Source organism: Rhinolophus sinicus, chromosome 3 (genome assembly GCF_057876585.1).
Source record: "Rhinolophus sinicus isolate RSI-liver-muscle chromosome 3, RSI-T2T, whole genome shotgun sequence".
NCBI classification, from domain to species: Eukaryota; Metazoa; Chordata; class Mammalia; order Chiroptera; family Rhinolophidae; genus Rhinolophus; species Rhinolophus sinicus.
In genome coordinates, this window is record NC_142503.1 from 127,928,234 (window position 1) to 127,934,871 (window position 6,638).

General features: G+C 41.2%; 1 long non-coding RNA gene across 1 annotated transcript; it reads right to left on the reverse strand.

Annotated features, from left to right (window-relative positions):
- Positions 1 to 1,700: 1,700 nt before the first annotated feature.
- LOC148758579 (uncharacterized) lies at positions 1,701 to 5,213 on the reverse strand. Its single transcript, XR_016020561.1, has 3 exons — positions 4,939 to 5,213; positions 2,908 to 3,069; positions 1,701 to 2,423 (listed from the first exon to the last, which is right to left on the reverse strand). It is a non-coding gene; the product is annotated as an uncharacterized LOC148758579 (long non-coding RNA).
- Between the last annotated feature and the right edge of the window lie 1,425 nt (positions 5,214 to 6,638).

Consider the following 6,638-nt stretch of genomic DNA (forward strand, 5'->3'; position numbering starts at 1 on the left):
CACTGTTCCATTGCTCTATAGCTTGTTATACGACAGTACATATAGATCTATCCCATTGTTTTTATTTTTGTCTTTTTTTTTTTCATATTTTTTATTTTGTTTTCTACCTCATTGTTTTTAAAAGCTGCAAAATATTCCACAGAATACACCTTACCCTAGTTTAGCAGTTTCCAAAGTGTGGTATGGGAACCCTTGGTGGATCCTTATAACCTCCCTCCAATTCAGGGGTTTCCGAGGTCAAAATTATTTTCATGCTAATATAATAGAAGCTATTTGACTTTTGCATCCTCACTCTCTCACAAACATACAGTGGTCTTTTCCAGAGGCTCCATGACGTGTGATGATATCATTGTTCTGACAGCTGATGAAACGTGTATGTTTATTTCTTATGTTTCCAAAATGGTCTAAAGAAGTAGATTTAGTGTATAAATATGTGCATTTTCAAGAAATTTGAACTCAGTTGGTTCTCAGACTCCTACTGTGTTCCTAACTATCTTCAGTTACACTTGCTATAATTTCAGTATTATCGTCCAATAATTGTTATTTTAAAATTCTGAAGTTTTCCTTGTACCTATGTGTAAATACAAAATATAAGTACACTCTATCTTGTTTTGCAATATTTTTAAATGTGTTTCAAAAATCTCTCTAAATTTTGTATTTTTACCTAAAATTGTTATTTTAAAATTTAATAATATTTTATTCTAACACATAAGATTATGTCTTAACAATATTTTTTTTCTTATATTCAAGGATCCACCATTGGCTTAAGAAAGATAGACTAGAACACTTGTTTCCTCCACCCACAGCTGCACCATCTGTGTCTAAAAAGTCTGAAAAAGATGAAACTGACATATCAGAGAGTTCCCTGACTAGCAGAAGGTAAGGATATATACTCCAAAGAAACTGTGTAAAACTAGATAAGAAACAAAATTATGATGAAATCTATATTTCCCTCAACTATATAGATATTAATAGTTTACCTTATTACTACATCTTATGCAACAGAATGTTTTGAATAGTGTTATAGCACTAGGTAAGTTGTGGCATCATTTTGAGATGGTGCAGAGTTTAGAGAAAAAGTAACTGCCTATTTTCAATATAGATAGGGTGAGCTCTTTAAAAGCTAAAAACTGTTTCTTACAGCTCCTCAAAGTAGAAGTGAAAAAGTTACTGAAGCATCTTACAGGGTAGGTTATCGTATTGCATTAGCTGGAGAAATGCACACAATAGCTGAGAGACCACTGGCATTGCTGAATGCTTGCCTGCTGGATGCAAGTCAGTGAAAGAAACCCTGGGCACTGCCGCTTTACAACGGTACTCGTCAAATGAAAGATTTAGCTGCAGACATGAAAACTGAGTTAACCTCTTCTCTGAAGAATTGTACTTTTGCCTCATAAATAAACAAATCAACATACATGGAGGAACCATGCTCTCTTCTTATAGTTCTCCTGCGTCAGCATCAACTAATCGTTAAAGATCTTTTATGTGAATATTTGGCAACAAACACAAGTGGTGGTGAAATTCTCAGTGTTGACTAACTGTTTTGAATCTCATGGCTTTTTTCTGAAACAACGGTTTTGATATTTCCACCGATGACACAAAAGCAATGGTGGGTAAAGCTACTGGCACTCAGCACAAGCAGTCATTACATTCCTCACTGCCAGGCACTTATAGTTTAAAAAAGAAAAAGAAGAAGCCAGTTCCATTTAAGATTATTTTATTAAACGTTGACCCTTGAACACATTTTTTTAAACATTCTTTGTGAAGAAATGGGAAGTAGATATAAAACATTTCTGCTACACACTGAAGAATGATGGTTATGTCAAGAAAAAACACTTGTGCAATTGCTTGGAATGTGAGCTAAACTATCTGCTTTTTTCATGTAACACTGTTTTTACTGGAAAGGATGACTGACAAACTATGATTACTCAGATTTGGGTATTTGGCAGACATTTTCTCAAAAATGAACAAAGGAGACTCACTTCAAGGAAAATAATTGACTATAGTTGCTTCCATTGATAAAATTTGAACTTTCCAGGAAAAATTAGGATTGTGGAAAATTTGTATCTGCCATCCTGAGTTTGACAACTGCCTGACACTATAAGATTTCCCCAATGAGCTCAATGTTGATATTAATAAATGTGATTTTTTGATATTGTACCATGAATGTGTTATCATTTGAAGGATCTGTATATCTCAATGAACCAAAATTTTCCAGATGACCAGTGCATGATGTTACAAAATCATGCATGGATGAAAGATCTACTCAAAGTTCAAGATAGACCCAAAAAAAGTTAATGTAACAGAGTACAAAAAATTCATTGAGGGGGGTAGCCAGTTAGCTCAGTTGGTTAGAGCATGATGCTGATAACACCAGGGGTGCCGGTTTGATCCCCGCCTGGACCACTGTGAGCTGCGCCCTCCTTAAAAAAAAAAAAAAAAAAAAAAAAAAAAAAAAAAAAAAAAAAAAAAATTCATTGATATGGTTTCAGATTTCTCACTGCAACTAATCTCTAAGAAACTATCATTTTGTCATCAAGTTTGGCGTAGTATCACAGAAAAATATTCACAATTATCCCTTTTCCAAGTACATACCTGTGCACAGCCAGATATGCTTCATATGCTTCATTAAAACAGCATATTGTAAAAATTAAATGCAGAAGGTAGTATGAGATTCCAGCTGTCTTCCATTAAGCCAGACATTAAAGAGAATTTTTTAAGTGTACAACAATGCCCTCTTCTCACTGTTTTTTTTTTTTTTTTTTCATTTTAGGGAGTATAGCTACTTTTTATTTAAAGTGGTATTTATGTAGAAATGTAAACATGTACAGACACCACGGAAAATAGTATGGAGTTTCCTCAAGAAATTAAAAATAGAACTACCATGGGAAGCACCAGGCAGCATACCTGGAACACAACAGGCATTGATCAGATGGTAACTCCCTTCTTTTCCCCTACATTACATAGCTGGTCCCAACACTTCTGGACCTCCATGCTGGAGCAGAGAAGTCCCAGTCCCGGTCTCGCCCCCTGGGCTGCAGGGAATGACAGGCAGATGAGTCTCTTGTCCTACAAAAGATCAGAGAAGGGAATCTGGTGCTATTGCCCCAAACTCCTTGGGGCCCTTTTGGGGGTGGGGGGACTTCCATTTTCACTAACGTTTTAACCCAGCCTGTATCTGCCTTCCTGAGGCTACTCCCCACCTGCCTTCCCACCAGAGCCCCTCAGATCTGAGAAGCCCACTCCGCAACCTGCAGGCAGAGCAGTAAACTGGCCAGGGCCCCAGCGGGTGGCCAGGGCAGATAGCCAGGCCCCTTGACAGAGTTTCCCTCAGATTCCCATCACCCAGTTCCTGCCTCAGGGAAGGTTACTCAGAGCAGGCTCCCCACACAGATACCACTTCTTGCCATCCCCACAGGGGCAAAATGTTCCAATTTCTTCCTCTGGGAAATTACCCCCCTGACTGAAGGCTAACAATACCTGTCTACCCACAAGGTCTCCCCAGTTGAGTATATAGGTCAGGCCCCTGGAAATTACAGGTTGTTAATGGGAAGACTGAGGTAATGTCCCCAAAGGCTGCACACCCCCAACTTTCAGGATCTTTTACCCCCATCCTCTTTCCTGAGGGTATATTCTGTAGATCCTAGATACTGATTCAACAAACTGTTACTAGTCATAAATTATTTTTCTAAGAATCAGGAAGGGGGGGGGCGGCCTGGTGGCTCAAGCGGTTGGAGCTCCGAGCTTCTAATGCCAAAGGCTGCCGGTTCGGTTCCCACATGGGCCAGTGGGCTCTCAACCACAACGTTGCCGGTTCGATTTCACAATGTAAATATACAAACATTCCCAGGACTCTCTCTTCACCCTCTATGCTCCCTTTCTCCCTCTCACTGCCTGCTGCTCCCTCCTGAGTTCCTGGGTCTAGGTGCCAGGATTTAGTCAGCCTGCCCCTGAACCTCACACATGCACAAGAATTAACTCAAAATGGAGCCTACATTTAAAGGTAAAACATAAAACTACAAAAGTTTTAGAAGAAATCATTGGAGAATCATCCTTAGCCTGTTAATATGGTAAATTATATAGATCGATTTTTGAGTATTGAATGAGCCTTACATCTGTTGTTGGTCATAATGTATGATTTATTTATTTATTTATTTTTTGGTTTTGATTTTTTTTCCTTTTTTTTCCCTTTTTACAATGATTTTTATATATTGCTGAATTCTATTTGTTAACAGTTTGTTAAGGGGTTGTTTTTTTTTTTTTAATCTTTTTGTCTTCTTTTTTTCTGGTGTTTCCCTCCTTTCCTCCTATAAGAGATTATGTAGAATTGGTCAAATCTATCTAGTGTACTCTAGAGAGGACAGGTTTTGTCTTTCCTTTTCTCTTTCTTTCCTGTCTTCCTTCCTTCCCTCCTCTTTCCCTCCTTCCATTCTTTCTTTCGTTCACAACGATTAAATTAATGATTATCTTGAGGAGGTGAGTCACTTATATAAGGTTCAATTCTGCCTATTTGTTCTTATATTTCTATAATATAACACTAGTAATTGCTTTTACTATGTGCCAGAAACTATTCTAAGCACTTCGCAAATATTACTTGTTTTAATCCTCACACAACTATTTGAGGTAAATACTATGTCTAGGCAAGAGGTACTGATGGCCCAACCCCAGGTGGTGGTTCTGGGAAGGGAAAGGAGGGAACAGCTGCAAAGTCTTGCAAAGCAAAATTCACTCTTTCTACTTGCTTTGATGTTGTAGACTGGAAACAGAGGATCCAGACATGAAGTCTGGCTGGGGTCTAGCCTATTCTATGGGAGAATGGTGGTGTCAGCAACAAAAATGGGGAACAGAGGAGAAGGAAGGAGTTTGAAAGGAACTATGAATTTCACCTATTGGACGTAGTGGTTTTGAGATGAAGGGAAGGCATCTAATTGGACTTACCTGCAGGCAGTTAGCAATACAAGACTGAGAAGTCCCTCAGGGGGCTTTGGGTGATTATTGAAGCCATGGATGTGGATAGTATTGCTAAGGGAAGGGTACATAGACAGAAGAGGAGATGGCCAAGGTATGATGCTTGAAAATTGTGCTGTTATTTTGTGTTGTCTCTCAGGACCAAGACCACCTTATTCTGTAATGCTGGAGCTAAAAAGGTCTGCAAGCAACCTTTCCCAGATTCTTGCCAGCTGGCTTCCTATTAAACTCTGCTAGTGAGAGGCACTGACGTGATTGGAAAGAAGTCGGTTGAATAAAGAAACCGCCTTCCTGCTTCCAGCTCCTATCAATGTCCCTCCAGGGTGGCTCTAGTCCAAGGGTCAGCAAACTCTTTCTGTAAAGGGCGGGATATTGAATAGTTTGCGGCCTACATGGTCTCTGTTACAACTACTCAACTCTGCCATTGTAGCATGTAAGCAGCCACAGACAATACACAGTGAACAAGTGTGACTGTGTTTCCGTAAAGCTTTACTTATGGACACTGAAGTTGTATTTTTTTGTAATTTTCACGTGTCATGAGATTTTTTCCCCCAACTATTTAAAAATATAAAAATAACATTCTTAGCTCACAGGCCATAAAGAAACAGGTGGCAGCTGGACGTGGCCTACAGGCTGTCGTTGGCCCTGCTCTGGTCTCCTGATTCTTTAGGCTGCACTTCACCTCCTTGGAGCTCCCTGCGCCAGCCATGCACTGCCCACCCCGGAGGCCCGCACTCCAGTCACAGTGTGTCCCCACTCTGAGGTCTGAGCAGAAGCCATGGCAGGCTGCTCCTCTGTGCCCAAAGGCTCTGGCGACACTGTCCTCTGCCTGTTTCTCCAGCCCTAGGATAGCAGGGCTTCCTATAGTTACCATACCTGGTACCCCACTCCCTGCACACACTCATGTTGTTTGAAATACCTTTCATAGAATCGTTTGTCCTGGCTGGACCCAGACTGACACAGAAATCCTTCCATTGTAGGGGTGGGAAGAGGAAAAGAAAGCTGAAAAAGGGGAGTCGGAGAGGTGGGAGGCAAACCAGGAGTGTCTTGAAACTGAAGGGAAAAGAGATTCAGGAAGGAGGGTGTGGTCAGCAGCAGTCACTGCAGAGAGAGGAGACAGCCTGAAAAGAGGCTAAAGATTAGAGGAATAGGAAGAAACCTGTGACCTTCCAGAGGCAGCCTCCAGGGAGGGTGGGGCCACCTTCCCTCTTCCAATAAGCCACCCTCGCACTGCACCCTCCCAGCCTTGCCTCTGACGACAAAACACATCTGGGCATTTGGCCAAGGGTCCCTGCTCCTGCAGGTAGCCTCATAATGGACTCTGCCCTCGTGGGTAGGTAAGCACAGGTAGATAACCACCAGCCACTTCCGCAGCCCTTACAGGGGGCCGACCAGACCATGGCAGCCAGAATACCCCTGTAAGTGCTGTCATGGTATGTGCAGAGGGCTCTAGGTGTTTTCAAAGGCTTTTAGTTAATTCAGCAAATGTTCATTCAGCACCTTTTATGTACCAGGCATTGTTCTAGGCACTGGGGATACCGCAGTAAGTGAAAAAAGTCTGTGCCTTCAAGGAGCTTACATTACTGGGGTGTGTGTGTGGAGGGAGACAGGTAATCAACAAGGACACATAAAAGGGCAGGTGCTGACAGGTGCTCTGAAGAAAAATACAG